Genomic DNA, 20,319 nt, shown 5'->3' with positions numbered 1-20,319 from the left:
AAATTGTTACTACTTGCAGATGATATGATATGCAATATACAGACCCTAATGTGCCACACACACACACACATACAAACTAGAACTGATAAATAAATTTAGTAAAGTAGCCAGATACAAAATAGATATCCAGAAATTGGTTGCATCTTTATACACCAATAATAAACTCTCAGAAAAGAAACTTAAAATTTTTTTTTATTTACAGTTGCACCAAAAATTAATAAAATGCCTAGGAATAAACAACCAAGAATGTAAAAGACCTGCACTCAAAAATTTAAGACACTAAAAAAAAATTTATTTTTAAGATACAGGGGAATGCACGGGGAGCAAGGGAGAAGTGGTCTGATGCTGGAAATCAAGACTTCTGATTTGAGGTATGTTTACATGCCTCTCAGTCCAGGTGTTTAATGATCTGAGCAGCGAGCTGGACTCACTGGTACTGACAGTCTCTGACTGCTGAGGCCTCAGGATCTTAAAGACATCCTGTGACTTAAAAAGAATCTTGCTGAGTACTCCATCTTCCCTGATGTTGATAAGGAAATCAAACAAAACTAAGCACAAATGGTGTTTAACCTTGATTGCTTTCTGTTAGTGTTTAAGGAACAGTGCATCCGTTCCACAGCTTGAAAGAATAAGTGATTGGATTTCTGTTTTTCTGTTTTTGAATCTATAGATGCTATATAGACTTGTTTATCAGGAAGCGTTCTCTTCAGTTAACCCTTTAAGCTTCCTCTGTTGTAAGTTTCAAGTACATTATAATCATTCCTGGAATGTGCCTGTGAGCTGATTCCTGGACCCTCCCTGTTGATTAGCATATCTGCAAAATCCAATAAAAGGAAGGTGCTTGCACTGCTCAGTGCTGACCTGCTTGAGCGTGGGGCAGCCCTCCATCCATCCCATTCTGTCTGCTGGAATTACTTGCATGCCCTCAACCACAAAGTACTACAACATGGTCTTGGGGCAACCCAGCCTGCTACTTCAGGTACTATGGTGGCTGCAGCTAAGGAAAGGGTGGTTGGGGAGGGGGATGCTCCAGGCAGGTAAGGGGAACTTCAGGCAGCTGGGATGTAATACAGATGAATCTTGGTCTCTTCCTCCTCCTCCTCCTCAGCGACCTGCTGTCCACCTCCCGCTCCAACGCCCAAATGATTTGAGCTGAAAGGGCACTGAGAGCTGGGGTTTGGACACAGCTAGGCTGCTCCCCTCCTCTGCCTTGTCCCTTGCCTGACCTGGTCAGCAGTCGCCATAGTGACCTTCTTCCTGTGCCCTCCCTGGCTGCCATTGCTGCTGCTGCCTCAGCCAACCAGGGATCTGCCTGCCTGCAGCTGCTCCAGAACCAAAGGATCAAGGCATAATGGGAGCATTTTTAGACAAGCCAAAGATGGTAAAACATAATGCCCAGGGGCAGGGTAATGGTTTTCAATATGGGCTAAGCAGCATGCACAGCTGGTGAGTTGAAATGGAGAACAAACATACAGCTGTGATTGGTTTGCCAACTGGGCATGAAACATGGTCATTCTTTGCTGTATATGATGGTCATGCTGGTTCTCAGGTTGCCAAATACTGCTGTGAGTATTTGTTATATCACATCACCAATAACCAGGATTTTAAAGGGTCTCAGGAGCATCTTCTGTGGCAAATGTGAAGAATGGAATCAGAACAGATTTTCTGGAAAATGATAAACACAAGAGAGTTTGTCAGAGAGGAAATGGTGCAGATAGAAGTGAGTCAACAGCTGTGGGTGTCTTCTCCTCAACACAGTTATTTCATTAACTGTGGAGACTCAAGAGGTTTACTTTGTAGGAGCAGAAAAGTTCACTTCTTTACACAAGATCACAAACCAAGTAATCCACTGGAAAAAGAACAAATTCAGAATGCAGGTGGTTCTGTAATGATTCAGTGTAAGAATGGTTCTCTGGCCGTATTGAGGACTCTTGGGGACTTTGAATACAACTGTGTCGATAGAAAAGTTCCTACAGAGCAGCTTATCTCACCAGAGCCTGAAGTCCATGATATTGAAAGATCTGAAGAAGATGATCAGTTCATTATTCTTGCATGTGATTGTATTAGGGTTGTTACGGGAAATGAAGAGCTCTCTGATTTTGTAACATTCAGGCTCAATGTCACTAATGACCTTGAGAAAGTTTGCATTGAAGTAGTTGACACCTTGTATAAGGGAAGTCGAGACAACATGAGTGTGATATTTATCTGTTTTCCAAATGCACCTAAAGTATCGCCAGAAGCAGTGAAGAGGGAGGCAGAGTTGGACAGATACCTAGAAAGCTGAGTAGAAGAAATCATAAAGAAACAGGGATGGTATCCCTGACTTAGTCCATGTTAGCAACTGAGAATATCCCCAGCCTCCCTCCAGGGGGTGAATTGGCAACCAAGTAGAATGTAATTAAAGCCCTTTACAATAGACTGAATTCTTACAAAAATGATGACACTCACTGTACATCAACTGATGATATGTGGTAAAACTGCTCATCTAGCTATGGAATTTATGTCCACCTCGAAAGGAGTGTATGGGAAGCCAGGGTGCTTGGTGGTGGCAAATGTTAGCTCAGCCTGATTTGGAAAACCACTGAGAGCGTGGTGGCACACAGGACCCACTCCACACACTGGTTTTCCCATGGGGAACCAGGCCTGCATTTCTATAATAGCTTAAAAGCTTGCTTTTTGCTAAAGAACCCCCTCATCCTGAGCTGAGAACAACAGATGTTCAGCATGTAACCTTGAAGCAGTTTCTTAATGCCTATTCTGGGCTGACTTAAGAACAGGATGTAGCTACATGAGTTATCCTTATCATCCGTGCATGTGTAACATTCTTTTCTCTGTTATATAAAAGTGATAATCATATGAGTCAATAATTGGCAAATGATTCATAACTATCTTAGATGTAATCCACCTAACGAATTAATAAAAGCCTGTTAAGGCAGGGGGAAACTGCACTTTCTCATCTAAAAAGTGTCCAGTTTTGTCCCCTCTTCTCCACAGGATTCTTGCAGTCTGTGTGCATTTATTCATTTCATTCACAACACCGTGCACCCCACTAGTCAGAGGTCCATGAAAGGAGAGTACAGCTCAACTTCATTGAACATTTTAAACACCCATTATCAACTTTAAATAAGGGCATAGGACATGGGTGAGAGTGGATATATCAAAGAACTTCAGCAGCACAACAGATAGCCCAGAACTAATTATGTTTTTGAAAATTTCACATGTATCTAAACATGATTACAAACTATAATTCATGTTGTAAATCAGACTCCAGCAATTTTTGTTCTGTGATTTCATTCTTTGTAAAGTGTAATTGTCCTTTATACAAAATGCTCATATTTATTTCTGAACCACTTCAAATCACTATCAAAGTTAAAAGAAATATTTGGACTTCCGGCCAAGATAGAGGCCTAGACAGACACGCTGCATCTCCCCCCACAACTAAGAAGGACTAAAATTACGTCAAAACTAGAGACAACCAGAAGTTCCAGAAAATCGAGCTGCATGGAAGTCCAACAAACAAAAATATAAAGAAGAAATATTCATCCAGACAGGTAGGAGGGGCATAGCCGGGGTGAAAAGGACGCAGTGTAGCAGAGGCAGCAGCTGCGGCAGCAGCAGGCCAGCAGAAAGTGCAGTCACATGTCTTAAAAAGTAGGGAGGAACACCTGGGGAGCTCTTCTAGAACCATACTAGACTGCAGAGCTCACAGTCCCAGTGCCAGGGAAAATAAAGCCTCATCACTTCTGACTGTGCAAACCCATGGGGGTTGGTGTGGAGAAAGAAACTGCCAGTCTCTCAGTAGAGTCCACTTGTTTAATGGGCCTACACAGCCCTAGAGTATCCACAGACCCACCCACTCAGAATGATGGCCAGGGTAACAGCTAGAGAGGCACCAGTCCCATACAAAAGTGGGAGAAGTGCCTGGAAAAGGGGCAAGTGCTAAGCAGGTGGCATTGTTCCCTCTCAAGCCTCTCCCCACATACAGCACCACAACATGGTGAAACAGGTCACCCATATTGATGAGTACCAAAGGCTCCACCCCTTACAATGTAACAGGTGTGAGAGCTCTACCTAAGATACAGAAGCAAAAAAACACAGCAGACTGTCAAGATGAGAAGACAGAGAACTATGGCCCAAAATGGGAAATGAATCAAGGTTCCAGTGGGAGAACTAAGCGATGAGGAGATAGCTAACCTAACAGATGAGGAGATAAGGAACCTAACAGATGTAGAGTTCAAAACACTGGTGATAAACATGCTCACAGGCTTGACAGGTATACTTAAGTATGGCAAATGCATAAGGGAAGAAGTGAAGGCTATGGTAAATGAAACGAAGGAAAAATTCACACAAAACCAATGCTGAAGGGAAGGAAACCAGGGTCCAAATCAATTATTTGGAACATAAGGAAGAAAAAACAGTGAACCAGTACGAAATGAGGAAACAAAAATTGAAAAATATAAGGAGAGGCTTAGAAACTCCTGGAACAACTTTAGACATACCAATATCCAAATCATAGGGTGCCAGAAGGAGAATAGTAAGGGTAAGAAATTGAAAGCTTATGTGAAAAAATAATGAAGAAAAACTTCCCAAATTTGGCGAAGGAAATAGACATACAAGTCCAGGAGACACAGAGAACCCCAAGCAAGCTAGACCCAAAGAGGACCACACCAAGATACATCATAATTAAAATGCCAAAGGTTAAAGATAAAAAGAAAATATTAAAAAGAGCAAGAAAAGCAGAGAGTTATCTACAAAGGGGTGCCTATAAGACTGGCAGCTGATTTCTCAAAAGAAACATTGCAGGCATGAAGGGATTGGCAAGAAGTACTCAAAGTGATGAAAAGCAAGAACCTACAACCAAGATTACTCTATCTAGCAAAGCTACCATTTAGAATGGTAGGGCAGATAAAGTGCTTCCCAGACAAAGTAAAGCTAAATGAGTTCATCATCACCAAGTCATTATTATATGAAATGTCAAAGGGACTTAAGAAAAAGATCAAAATTATGAACATTAAAATGACTGCAAACTCACAACTATCAACAACTGAATCTAAAAAATAAAAACAAAATCCAACTAAGCAAATCAGAATAGTAACAGACTCATAGGTATGGGGTTCATTTGAAAAGTTATCTGCTGGGAAGGGCAAGGATGAGAAAAAATGGGAAAATGGTGAGGGATTAAGAAGCATAATTGGTTGGTACAAAATAGACAGAAGAAAGTTAAGAATAATACAGGAAAGGATGAAGCCAAAGAACTTACATGCATGACCCATTGACATGAACTAAGAGGGGTGGGATTGCTGGAAGAAAGGGGGGTACTGGGTAGAGAGGAGCAAAGGGAAACAAAATTGGGGTTACTGTAACAACATAATCAATAAAATATACTTAAATATAAAATAAAATAAATTTTGAAAAAAGAAATGTTTGCCTTGTTGTGTGTTGCAACAAATATATAGATCTTTCAAGTCATGTTGTGTTTGAATTTGTGGTTGGGACAGAGAGAGCAGCAGCCATGTCAGCTATACACTCAAATGTGCATGTGATTATGGAGAAAATATATCCAAAATCTTTCAAAACCAAACATCCAGGGAGTTAACTGGAAACTATCTTAATGTTCTTGGCAGTGGGATTAGCATTGTTGATAAATCTGGTTCTTTCATTTAATTATCTTGTAGGTTGTTCTCTACTTTCTATCATGAGTATTGCAGATTATACAGTATATATTTTTTAATATTAGTGTTGGAGCTAAAATACCTTGATTCTTTGCACTTCTTTTACAAATTCTTACATTTAATTATTAATTGATAAGCAGCAGCTTCCTATGTACATATAGTAGGAGACTGCCACATTTTGCTGTCATGATTGACTGAACCTGCTGTTGTTCCTAGTAAGATATTCTGAATTCCATTTTATCATAAAGCTTGATTTAACAAACAAGAAAGAATAAAAAGATACAAATACGAGGAGAATCAACAAGAAATGAAATTATCTTCTGGAGGGCGGATCCCTTGTAGCACAGGCTTCTTCAGCTAGTTGAGTGTTCTAGAAACTCATGTGTATCAATGTACCAGCTGGCATTGTTGTGAGAGCCTGCATTCAGCTTCAGTTAATATTTTGAGGACTCCTTTTAACACGTTTGCTCATTTTATAATGGGTGATTTATGAGTGCAGCTGCCCACACTACTCTCAGTATTCAGCAGTTTGTGACCAAAACCAGCATGATACCAGTGCCTCATCCTCCCTATTTACCTGATCTTTACCCCAGTACTGGTGTTTGTTTGTTTGTTTGTTTGTTTGTTCATTTCCTTGGATGAAAAATGTCCTCAAAGGGAAAGGATTTGCTGATGTGGAAGAGCTGAAACAAAAAACAGCAGAAGCACTAAAAGGCATCAAAATCAATGAATTTAAAAAACTGTTTTGAGCGGTGGAAAAGATGTCTCCATAGGCGTATTACATCAAATGGAGAGTACTTTCAAGGTGACAGAAATTTAAACATGTAAGTGGAAGCATGTGCCATGTTCTTGGATAGGAAGAATTATTATCTTAAAATGTCTATATTTCTCAAAGCAATTTATACATTAAATTCAATTTCTATCAAGATACCAATGGCATATTTCACAGAAGTAAAACAAAGATCCCAAAAATTTATATTAGACCACAAAAGACCCCAAATACTCACAGCAATCTTTAGAAAGAAAACAAAATTGGAGGAATCATGATATTTGATATCAAACTATACTACAAAGCTATAGTAACCAAAGTGGCATGGTACTGACATAAAAACAGACAGATAGATCAATGGAACAGAATAGAAAGCCCAGAAATCAACCCACACTTATATGGTCAATTAATATTCAACAAAAAGGGTAACAGCATACAATGAAGTAAAGACAGTCTATTCAACAGATGATGATTTAAAAACTGGAAAAATTATGCAAAAAAAAATAAAATTAGACTGCCTTCTTACACCATACAGAAGAATAAATGCAAAATAAATTAAAGACTTAAATGTTAGACTCAAAACCATATAAAATCCTAGAAAAAACATAGGCAGTAAAATATCAAACATTTCTCATAGCAATATTTTTTCTAATATATCTCCTCATGTAAAGGAAACAAAAAATAAACAAATGATACTACATTAAACTACAAGTTTTGTACAGCAAAGGAAACCATCAACAAAATGAAAAGACAACCCACTGAATGGGAGAACATATTCATTAATGATACATCTAATAAATGGTTGATATCCAAAGTTTTTATTTTTTGTTAACTTTTAATGCAAAATATTTTATATATTTTATTTTTTACACTATTATAAATGTCCCCATTTTCCTCCTTATCCAAAGTTTTTAAAGAACTTACATAACAACAACAACAGCAACAAAAAATTGAAAAATGGGTGAAAGGCCTTGGCTAGTGTGGCTCAATGGATTGAGCAACAGCCTGTGAGCCAAAGGGTCACTGGTTAAAGTCCCAGTCAGGGTACATGCCTGGGTTGCAGGCCAGGACCCCAGGTGGGGTTGGGCAAGAGGCAACCACACATTGATGTTATCTTTCTTTATTTCACCCTCCCTTCCCCTCTCTCTAAAAGTAAATAAATAAAATCTTTTTAAAATATTGTCAAAGGATGTGAATAAACACATCTCCAAGGAATAGATAGAGATGGCCAATAGACATGAAATTATGAGCAGCATCACTAATCATCAGTGAAATGCAAGTTAAAATCACTTTCAGTTATTACCTCACACCTGCCAGAATGGCTATCATCAATAAATCAACAAACAGGTGCTGGAAAGAATGTGGAGAAAAGGGAACCTTCATACACTATTGGTGGGAATGCAGACTGGTGTAGCCACTGTGGAAAACAGCATGGAACTTCCTCAAAAAATTAAAAATTGGGCTGCCTTATGATCCAGCAATTTCACTTCTTAGAATATACACAAAGAAACCATAAACACTAATTTGAAAAAATATAAGCACCCCTATATCCATTGCTTTGTTATTTGCAATAGCCAATTTTTGGAACCAACCCAGGTGCCCATCATGAGATGAGTGGATCAAAAACCTGTGGCACATTTACACAATGTAATACTTACTACTCAGCCATAAAAGAAAAAAGAAATCTTACCTTTTGTAACAGCATGGGTACTAAGCAAAATAAGCCAGTCAGAAAAAGACAAATACCACATGATTTCACTTAAATATGACAGCCAATTAACAAAATAAACAAACAAAATAGAAAAACACAGAAAACAGAATGAATGCTGTCAGAGGGGAGGGTTGTTGGAGAGATGGATGAAAAAGTTGAAGTTATTAAATAAGCAAACCCTCATATACACAGATAACAGTGTGGTAATTACAAGAGAGAATGGGGACTTCTGGCCAAGATGGAGGTGTAGACAGACATGCTGCATTTCCCTCCACAACTAAGAAGAAATACAACCACTTCAAAACTAAGAACAACCAGAAGTTCCAGAAACTCGAACTGCATGGAAGTCCAACAAACAAAAATATAAAGAAGAAATACTCATCCAGAAAGGTAGGAGGGGCAGAGCAGGGGTAGAGAGGATGCAGTGTGGTGGCAGCAGCAGGCCAGTGGAAAACACAGTTACACATTTTTAAAAGTCAAGAAGGACACTTGGGGAGTGTTCCCAGCTCCTCACCAGACCGCGCAGCTCACAATCCCAGCACGAGGGAAAGTCAAGCCTCATTGCTTCTGATTGTGCAAACCAATGAGGGTTGGGGCCGGGGCAGAAACTGCCGGTCTCTCAGCAGAGTCCACTTGTTTAAAAAGCCCCCGTGGTCCTAGAATGTCCACAGAGCCACCCACTCTGGGAATGACAGACAGGGCAACAGCTAGAAAGGCACCAGTCTCATACAGAAATGGGAGAAGTGCCTAGAGAAGGGGCAAGTGCTGAACAAGTGGCACTGTTCCCTCTTGGAATCCTCCCTCACATATAGTGCCACAACGTGGTGAAACAGGTTACCCTGTACTGACAAATCCCTAAGGTTCTGCCTCTTACAATGTAACAGGAGTGACAGCTCACCTAAGACACGGAGGCAAACAAATACAGGAGTCTGTCAAGATGAGGAGACAGAAAAGTATGGGCCAAAAGGGGGAACAGATCAAGGTTCTAGTGGGAGCACTAAGTGATGAGGAGATAGCCAACCTAACAAATGATGGGAGAGCCAATTTAACAGACGCAGAGTTCCACACACTGGTGATAAAGATGCTCACAGGCTTGACAGATATGCTTGAGTACGGCAAACACATAAGGAAAAAACTGAAGGCTATGATAAGTGAGACGAAGAAAAATCCACACAAAATCAATGGTGAAGGGAAGAAAACTGGGGTTCAAATAAATTATTTGGAATATAAGGAAGAAAAAACAGTCAACCAGTACAGAATGAAGAAACAAGAATTGAAAAAAATAAGTAAAGGCTTAGGAACCTCTGGGACAACTTTAAACATGCCAACATCCAAACCATAGGGGTCCCAGAAGGAGAAGAGGAAGAACAAGAAATTAAAAACTTATGTGAGAAAATAATGAAGGAAAACTCCCCATATTTGGCAAAGGAAATAGACATACAAGTCCAGGAAGCATGGAGAGTCCCAAACAAGCTAGACCCAAAAAGGACCACACCAAGACACATCATCATTAAAATGTCAAAGGTGAAAGATAAAGAGAGAATCTTAAAAGCAGCAAGAGAAAAGCAGAGAGTTATCTACAAAGGGGTGCCTATACGTGAGACTATCAGCTGATTTCTCAAAAGAAACTTTGCAGGCATGAAAGGACTGGCAACAAGTATTCAAGGTGATGAAAAGCAAGAACTTACAAACAAGATTACTCTATCCTGCAAAGCTGTCATTTAGAATAGAAGGGCAGAGAAAGTGCTCCCCAGACCAGTTAATGGTAAAGGAGTTTATCATCACCAAGCTATTATCATATGAAATGTCAAAGGGACTTACTTAAGCAAAAGAAGATCAAAATCATGAACATTAAAATACCAACAAATTCACAAATATCAACAACTGAATATAAAATATAAAAACAAAATCCAACTAAGCAAACCAGAATAGGAACACAATCACAGGTATCGAGATCATATGAAAACTTATCAGCTGGGAAGGGGTATAAATGGAGAAATGGTGCAGGGATTAAAAAGTATAACTGATTGGTACAAAATAGAGAGGGGGGAGTTAAGAATAACATAGGAAAAGATGAAGCCAAAGAACTTATATGCATGACCCATGGACATAAACTAAGGGGAGTGGGATTGCTGGAGGAAAGTGGGGTACTGGGCAGAGGGGAGCAAAGGGGAAAAAATTGGGACTACTGTAACAACATAATCAATAAAATACACTTAAAAAATAAAAAAATAATAAAATAAATTTTAAAAAGGAAAAAAAAGATTCTCTCTTTATCCTTAATCTTTGGCATTTTAATTATGATGTGTCTTGATATGGTTATCTTCGGGGTTAGCTTATTTGGGACTGTGCTACCTGGACTTGTATGTCTATTTCCTTCACCAAATTTGGGGAGTTTTTCTTCATTATTTTTTTTGAAAAATTTTTCTTGCGCTTCCTCTTCTTCTGGGATTCCTATGATTCAGCTGTTGGCACATTTAAAGTTGTTGTCCTTGACGTTCCTAAGCCTCTCTTCATTTTCTTCATTATGTACTGGTTGATTGTTTATTTCTTCCTTATGTTCCAAATCATTGATTTGAACCCTGACTTTCTTCCCTTCACCATTGGTTTTGTGTGGATTTATCTTCATTTCTCTTAGTGTAGCCTTCACTTCTTTCCTTATGTGTTTGCCATGCTCAGTCATTTCTGTGAGCATCATTATCACCAGTGTTTTGAACTCTTCATTTGTTAGGTTGGTTACACCCTTCTCGCTTAGTTATCCTTCTGGTGCCTTGATCTGTTCCCCCTTGTGGGCCATAGTTCTCTGTCTTTTTAACTTGACTGCCTCCTGTGTTTGCTTCTGTGTATTATGTGGAGCTGTCATACCTGTCTGAATGAGTATTACTTCTTTATATCTTTGTTTGTTGTACTTCCATGCAGTTCAATTTTCTAGTAGTTCTGGGTTTTGTTTGTTTGTTTGTTTTGTTTTGAGGTAGATATAATCCTTCTTATGTTTGTGTAATGAGATGAAGCATGTCTACCTATGCGTCCGTCTTGGTTAGAAGTTCAATGATTACTTTAAATGCAAATAAATTAAATGTTCCAATAAAAAAAAAATACAGTGACTTAATACATAAGAAAAAAAGATCCATACATATTCTGCCTATAAAAGACACACACAGACTGAAAGTAAAGAAATAGAAAAGAATATTTTATGCAAATGAAATTTTATAAAAGCTAGGGTAGCAATACTAAGGCAAAACAACTTTAAAACAATGGTTATAACAACAGAAAAAATAAACATTTCATAATGATAAAGGGGACCAATCCAATTAGAGGATACAACTATTGTAACATTTACACACTCAATGTAGCAGCATCTAAATAAAGCAAACATTGATGGACATAATTAAGAAAAAGTTCTAAAGTAGTACAATTATAGTATAATACTTGAATATTCTTTGACAACTTCAGACAGGAAATCAGGGAAAAGCAACCTTAAATGACACATTATACTGGATAAATTTAATTGATGTGTTTGGAACATTTCACCTGAAAGCAGCAGAACATACATTTTTTTCAAGTGTACATAAACATTTTTCAGGATAGACCACATGTTCAGCCACATAATTAGTCTCAAATTTAAGATTACTGATCATATCAAGTAACTTCTCCAATTAAAATGGTATGAAACTAAGACTCAATTATGTGAAAAAAAGAACTATAAGACACAAACATGTGGAGGTTAAATAACATGCTCCTCAGCAATGAGTGGATTTCTAGTAATATCAAAAAATATCAATAGATACCATTAGACAAATGATTTTTTAAAAAAATGAAGCACAGCCAAAGCAGGTCTAAGTTGGCAATTCATAGTAATACAGGCCTAACTCAAAAAAGATGAAAATCTCAAATAGAAAAGTTAACCTTACTCCTAAAAAACAATAGAAAGATGACTTCTTCTCAATCTACTAGAGAATTGCCACTCAAACACAGATGCCTAAACAGAGAAGGAATAAATCAAGTACCATAACTAACCAAAATAATGAGGCAGCTCAAAAGGAAAATTAAAAATTTCCAGAAAATAAAATAAAGACATGGAAATATGTGATTTAAATGACAGAAAATCCAAAGTTGCAGTTCTGAAAAATCTCAAGGATATGGAACAAAACACAGATAGGGAGTTTAATAAACTCAGAAATAAAATCAATGAACAAAATGAGCACTTGACCAAAGAGACTGAAACTTTAAAAAAGAACCAGATAAAAATTCTGGAAATGAAAACGCAATAAAAGAGATAAATATAGAGCTGACCAACTGGAGAAAATAATTAGTGATATCCAAATGGAAACCTATAAATGACAGAAAAAATAAGAGAGACTTGAATATTAAAAAGAAGAAAATAACTCTATATGAAATACCAGACTCCATCATAAAGAGACATATAAGAATAATAGGCATACCAGAAGAAGAAGAGAGGGAGAAGTAAATGGAAAGCCTATGCAAACAAATAGTTGATGAGAACTTTTCAAACCTATGAAAAGAGCTAGATCTTTGAATCCTAGAAACAAATAGAACACCTAAAAGCCTACTCTAAGACACATTTTATTAAAACTGACAAAAATTAATGACAAAGAAGTAATTCCCAAAGAATCTAGAAAAAAGGAAACAATATATTTTAAAGAAATTTCATTAGATTATCACCTGGTTTCACAACAGAAACCCTGCAAACTAGAAGAGAGTTGAATCAAATATTCAAACTATTGAAAGAGAAAAATTATCAAGCAAGAATAATATATTCAGCAAAGTTATCCTTTAGATATGAAGGAGAAATAAAAACTTCCACACCTATAAAAGCTGAAGGAATTTACAACCAAAAGACCTCTATTTCAGGGAATACTCAAGGGTTATAATATCAAAAAATAATAATAATAAAAGAACAAAATATTATAAAACCATGAGTAAAATCACCAACAGGCAGACAGAAGCAGAATATAACATTTTTTAAAATAGGGTACTTTACACTTAAATATCACATAAAGGCTAAAGAATGTAATAGCATTAAAGAGAAAGATGGGAGCTACTACAATATGGAAATGAACTCACAGCATAAATTGGAATCATTTATGAGAGAAAAACATAAAAGGGGTAGGGATAAATGTCTGAATTTGCAAAGGAAGATAAAGATTAGATGCATTCAATAGAAAACAGACTACTATATGTATGAAAATTTCCTTTACATAAACTTAAAGGTAATCACAAAAAAGAAACTGAGACACATAACTTTAAAAGAGAGGAAACAAAGGGAAAAAGTATAGATTATCACCAAACAAAAACAATAGACAGAAACGCAAAGGGACAGAACCAATGAAGACACAGAGCTACCAGAAAACAAAAAATGAAATAGCTATAGAAAATCCTAACACATCAATAATTACCCTAAATGTAAATGGATTGAATTCACCAAAAAAAAAACACAAAATAGTATATTGGATAAAAACAACAACCCAAACACATGCTGCCTTCTGGGCACACACAGAAAATTCAAAGACAAATATAGACCCAAAGTGAAAAAGTGGAAAATGGTTCTTTAAGTAAATGGCACCCACAGAAAAACAGATATAACCACACTTATATCAGACAAAACAGATTTCAAGATAGAAAAACAACAAGACACAAGGATTAACATTTTATCACTTAAAAAAGGGACATTACATTAAGAAGACATAACACTTCTCAATATATATGCACCCAATCAAAAAGGAGTGAAATATACTCATATAAAGCAACTATTAACAGAACTAAAGGGATAAAATGACAAAACACAATCATAGTAGGGGACCTAAATATCCCATTGACAGCTATAGATATATCATAAAATAGAAAATCATTAAAAAAATTTACATTAAATGACACATTAGACCAAATGAACACGTTACACTTACAAAGTCTTTGATCCTAGAACACAGGAATATACATTCTTCTATAGTGCACATGGAATATTCTCAAGAATAAACTATATCTTGGGACACAAAACTAGCCTGAACAAATTTAAGAAGAATGAAACCATACCAAGAATATTCTCTGATCACTATGCTTTGAAATTAAAAATTAACTGCTGGCCCAGCTGATGTGGATCAGTGGCTGGGCATAATCCTACAAACTCAAACTGGAAGATCTCCAGTTCAATTCCTGCCTGGGTTGTGGGTTTGGTCCCAGTCAAGGAGCATACAGCAGACAACCAGGCAATGTTTCTCTCTGACATCAATGTTTCTCTCCCACCCTTCCCTTCTCTCTAAAAATTAAATTTAAAAAATTTGAATCAACTGCAAAAAGAAAGCCACAAAATGTGGATAATAAACAACTTGCTACTAAAAAGTGACTGGGTCAAAGAAGAAATAAAAGGTGAGGTCTAAAGATATACAAAGACAATGAGAATGACTATATGACATATCAGAGCTTTGGGATGTAATCAAAAATAAGAAAACACCCAAGACTTCCGGCCAAGATGGAGGTGTTGGCAGACTTACTTCTTCTCCCTTCACAACTAAGAAGGAATACAACTACCTCAAAACTAGAGACAACCAGAAGTTCCAAAAAATCAAACTGCATGGAAGTCCAACAAACAAATATATAAAGAAGAAATACTCATCCAGACAGGTAGGAGGGGCGGAGCCAGGGCAGAGAGAACACGGTGTGGTGATGTCAGCAGCTACTGCAGCAGGAGGCTGACGGAAACAGTTACAAGTTTGAAAAAGTCAGGAGGGACAACTGGGGAGCGTTCCCAGCTCCTCACCAGACCGCAGAGCTCATGGTCCCAGCACTGGGGAAAATCAAGCATCATTGGTTTTGACTGTGCAAACCAGTGGGGATTGGGGCCGAGGCAGAAACTGCTGCTCGCTCAACAGAGTCCACTTCTTTAAAGGGCCCCAACAGTCCTAGAATGTCCGCAAACAAGTCCACTTTGGGAAAGACAGCCAGGGAAACAGCTGGAGAGGCACCCATACAAAACTGGGAGAAGTGCCTGGAAAATGTGTGAGTGCTGTGCAAGTAGCATTATTCCTTCTCAGACCCCTCCCCCACATACAGCACGACAACGTGGTGAAACAGGTCACCCTGTACTGACAAATCCCTAAGGCCCCTTACAACATATTAGCTGTAACTAAGACACAGAGACAAACACATACAGGAGACTTCCGGCAAAGATGGAGGCTAGACTGACACACTCCATCTCCCTCCACAAATAAGAAGGAATACAACTACTTCAAAACCAGAAATAACCAGAAGTTCCAGAAAATAAATGGAAGTCCAACATATGAAATTATAAAGAACTGGTGCTCTTCGAGATGGGTAGGAGGGGTGAAGCCAGGGTGGAGAGGTCAAGCTGTGCTGGTGGCAGCAGCAGCAGCAACTGTGGTGGGACAGCGGTAAGGACAGACACCAAATTTAAGGGGAGGCAAGAAGCACTTGGGGAGCACCCTCAGCTGCAGACCAGACCAGTCAGCTCATGACTCCAATGCAAAGGAAGGCAGACTCCCATTGCCTTGGACTGTGAGGCCCAGAGGGGGTGGGGATGAAGGAAGAGGCTCCTGGTCTCTCAGCAGAGAGAGAATGGCAGGACTCCATCTTGGACACCCACACCAACAGAAAACACCACAGCGTGGTGAGAAGGGTCGCCCGGGTGCGAAGAGCGCATGAGGCTCCGCACCCTATAGCCTGGGTGGGTGACAGCCCCACCCAGGAAGCAAAGCTAAACACAAAACTGTCAGGATGGCACAGATCGTGATAGAGATCCTGGTGACAGAACTGACCAGACAAAAAATAGGTAATCTAATGAAGAAGCAGACAGAAAATCTTTCTGAGGCACAGTTCAGAGCTTTGGTTATAAAAATGCTTACAGACTGAACAGCAGATCTTAAACAAGATGGTGAAGGAATGAAGGCTAGTCCTGCTGAAATGAACAAAAATACATACGAAACTAGTGGTGAGAGAAAGAAAACCAGGGATCAAATCAACAAATAGGAACATAGGAAAGGAACAGTCAACCAGTGCAGAAAGAGAAAACGAAAAGTGAAGAAAATGAGGAGAGGTTCAGAAACCTATGGGACAGCTATAAGTGGGCCAACATCCAAATCATAGAGTTGCTAGAAGGTGAAGAAGAAGAAGTAGAAATTGAAAAACTATGTGAAAAAATAATGAAGCAGAACTTCCCAAACTTGGGGAAAGAAATAGACTTACAGGTCCAGGAAGTACAGAGAGATAAAAAAAAAAAACTCAGGAAGCACAGAGAGATAAAAACAAAACTGGACCCAGGGAGAACCACACCAAGACACATTATAATCAAAATGTCAAAAATTAAGGATAAAGATAGAATCTTAAAAGCAGCAAAAGAGAAGAGAATTAGACACAAAGGGGTCCCAATAAGACTATAAGCTGATTTCTTAAAAGAAACTCTGCAGGTAAGAAGGGACTGGCAAGAAATACTCAAAGTAATGAAAAGCAAAAACCTAAAGCCATGATTACTCTATCCAGCGAAGCTGTCATTCAGAATAGAAAGGCAGAGAAAGTGCTTCCAGGACAAAGAAAACTGAAAAAGTTCATCAGATCCAAACCACTGTTATATGAAATGTTAAAGGAACTTGTTTAGGAGAAGGAGAATCAAAACTATGAACATTAAAATGAAAACTGTATCACAACAACCAACAACAGAAGCTAGGGAACCAAAACAAAGGCAAACTAAGTAGGCAACAAGAGTGGTAAAAGATTTATAGGTATGGGGAACATTATGGGGGGAGGTCAGTGGGGAGGGGGAAGCGGGAAAGGGAGGGAGATGGTACAGGAATTAAGAAGCATAGTAGGAGGAAGTGGAGTAGACAGGAAAAGGTTGAGAAGAACTATATGAACTACCAATGGGCATGGACTAAGGCTGGGTGAACCACTGCAGGGAGAGGGGGTCACTGGGTGGAGGAGAACAAAGGGAAAAGAAATGGGGACAATTGTAACAGCATAATCAATAAAACATTTTTTAAGTAAATAAAAATCCCAAGTAAACAACATGACACTGCATCTTGAAGAACTAAAATAAGAGCACAAAAGCAGCCCAAAATCATCAAAATAATAATAATAATAATAACAAAATTACATGAAATAGAAAACAGAAAGGCTATACAAAAAATTAATTCAATGAAGAGCTAGTTCTTTGAAAAGGTTCCTAAAATTTAGAAACCTCTGGCTAGAGTCAGTAGGGAAAAAAGAGAAAGAACTCAAACAAAATCAGAAATTAAAGCGACATTACAGAAATACAAAAATGCAAGAATTCTATGAAAGACTATATGTCACCAAAATCAATAACCTGGAAATAATGAAAAAGTTCCTAGACTGAATCACAAAGAGCTGGAAACACTAAATAGATTTATCATCAAAAAACCTCCTAAAAAGTAAGAGCCCACAACCAGATAGATTCACTAGTGAATTCTACCAAACATTCAAAGATTTTGTATTTATCCTTCTCAAACTCTTCCAAAAAATTCAAAGAGAAACAATATTTCCTAACACATTTTATGGGCCAACATAACACTGATATGAAAATCTGCATGGATAACACAATAAAAGAAAACTACAGACCGGGGGATTGCTGGGGGAGGGAGATGCTGGGTGGAGGGGAGTATAGGGGAGAAAATTGGAACTATTGTAACAATATAATCAATAAAATACATTAAAAAAAAAAGAAAACTACAGACCAATATCTCTGATGAATGCAGACACAAGAATCCAAAACAAAAATACTAGCAACTCAAATACAATACATTTTTAAATATACATAAAAATCAAGTGGGTTTTATTCCAGAGATACAAAGGTGGTTCAACATACACGAATCGGTCAATCAATGAGATATATCACATTAACAAAATAAAAGATAGAAATCATATAATCATACCAGTAGGTGCAAAAATAACATTTAATAGGACACAACATTCATTTATGATTAAAACACTCAATAAAATGGGTATAGAAGAAAGCACGCCGTTGACTGGAGACAGCCAACTGACCTGGAGTCTGCACGATCCTTCCCCATGTGGGAAGGCCACCCTCCCCTCCACACTCCCACTCTTATTAGGGTTTTCTAGACCCAAGGGTAGGTAGGACGACGACCATGTCCAGCTTGAAGCAGCTAGAGGAGCCTGAGACCTTCGCCCATTGTCCTTTACAAGATTACAAAGGGTCCTAATATTTGAGAGGGGGGGGGGATAGTTAATTTTTACGAACCAGGGGTATGGACTTGGGGGGAATTGCTGGGGGAGGGGGTGCTGTGTGGAGGGGAGCAAGGGGGAGAAACTTGGAACTGTTGTAACAATATAATCAATAAAAAAAAATGTTAAAGAAAAAAAATGGGTATAGAAGAAAAGTACCGCTTGTCTCAATATAATAAAGCCTGCATATCACAAATGCCCAGCTAATATTACACTCAATGGTGAAAAACTGAAAGCTTTTTCTCTAAGATCAGGAACAAGACAAGGATACTCACTCTCACCACTCACATAGTACTAGAAATCCCAACCAAAGTAATCATGCAAAAGAAAGAAAAAGCATCTAAATTGGGAACAAAAAAGTAAAATTGTCACTTTTTGCAGATAACATGATTCTTTATATAGACAACCCCAAAGACCCTATCACAAAACTTTTAAGAATAGAAAACAAATACAGTAAAGATGTAGGATTTAAAAAATCAATGCACAAAAATTCACTGCAGCCCTGGCCTGGGGACTTGGTTGGTTGGAGCATCATTCCTTACAATCCCGCGCCCCCCCCAAAAAAAAAATGTTACGTGTTTTTCCTGGTCAGGGCACACACATAGGTTAAGAAATTGATCCCCAGTCAAGGTGCATATGGGAGGCAACCAACTGATGTTTCCCTCTCTCACACATAAATGTTTCTCTCTCTCAAATTAATAAACATATCTTCAGGTGAGAAATTTTTTAAATTTAATGCTTTCCTATATACTAACAATAAAAATTCAGAACGAGAAATGGAAATAAAACAATTGCTTTTTACAACTGCGTGAAAAAGAATAAAATACCTAGGAATAAACTTAACAAAGAATGTGAAGGACATATATACTGAAAATTACAAAGCATTATTAAAAGAGACTGAAAGAGACAAAATGAAATGGGAAGATATTCTGTGTTCATGGAATGGAATAATTAACGTATTTAAAATGTACATATTACCCAAAGCAATATACAAATTCAATGCAATCCATATCAAAATCTTAATGACATATTTCAAAGAAATGGAACCAAAAAATCACCAGATTTTTATGGAACCACAAAAGACCCTGAGTATCCAAAGTAATCCTGAGGAAAAAAAACAAAAGCAAAGGTATCAAAATTCCTGACTTCAAATTATACTACAAAACAACAATAATCAAAGCAGCATGGTATTAGCAGAAAAGTAGACACATAGAATAATGGAATAGAAATGAAAGCCCAGAAATAAACTTACTTTTATATGGGCTAATAATTTTTGATAAAGGAGCCATAAACATGCAATGGAGGGGGGGGGAGCCTCTTCCATAAATGGTGCTGGGAAAACTGCAAAGCCACATGCAAAAGAACAAAACTAGACTACTTTTTGTCCCCATATACAAAAATTAACTCTAGATGGATCAAAGATCTAAATGTAAGATGTGAAACATGAATTACATAAAAGAAAACATAGGTTTTAAACTTATGGACCTTGGTCTGAGATATTTTATCAATTTTACCACAAAGGAAAATAAAGGTAAAAATAAATGAATAAGACTATATCAAACTAAAAGGCTTCTGCACAAGAAAAGTAACCACCAACAAAAACAAAAGGCAACCAATTGAATGGGAGAAGATATATGTAAACAACACCTGTGACAAGAAACTACTATCCAAAATATATATAAAGAACTCATACAACTCACTACCAAACAAACAATTTATTTTAAAATGGGCAGAGAACCTGAACAGTCATTTCTCCCAGAAAGACATAAAACTGGCAAACAGATATATTTAAAATATGCTCAAATTCACTAGTTATTAAGGAAATGTAAATCAAGACTATAATGAGATACGACCTGAAACCTGTTAGAATGGCTATTATTAACAAGACAAGTAATAACTGTTGGAGAGCTTGTGGATAAAAAGGAACCCTCATTCAT

The 20,319-nt window shown here is 37.7% G+C and overlaps 1 pseudogene; it reads left to right on the top strand.

The window, feature by feature from the left end:
• Window positions 1-1,351: 1,351 nt before the first annotated feature.
• On the top strand, window positions 1,352-2,475 carry LOC150009842 (protein phosphatase 1A pseudogene; annotated as a pseudogene).
• Window positions 2,476-20,319: the final 17,844 nt, after the last annotated feature.

This window comes from Furipterus horrens, unplaced genomic scaffold, assembly GCF_987537825.1.
Source record: "Furipterus horrens unplaced genomic scaffold, mFurHor1.1.pri manual_scaffold_5, whole genome shotgun sequence".
In the NCBI taxonomy this organism is placed as follows: Eukaryota; Metazoa; Chordata; class Mammalia; order Chiroptera; family Furipteridae; genus Furipterus; species Furipterus horrens.
This window is presented reverse-complemented; position numbering and strand designations above follow the sequence as displayed.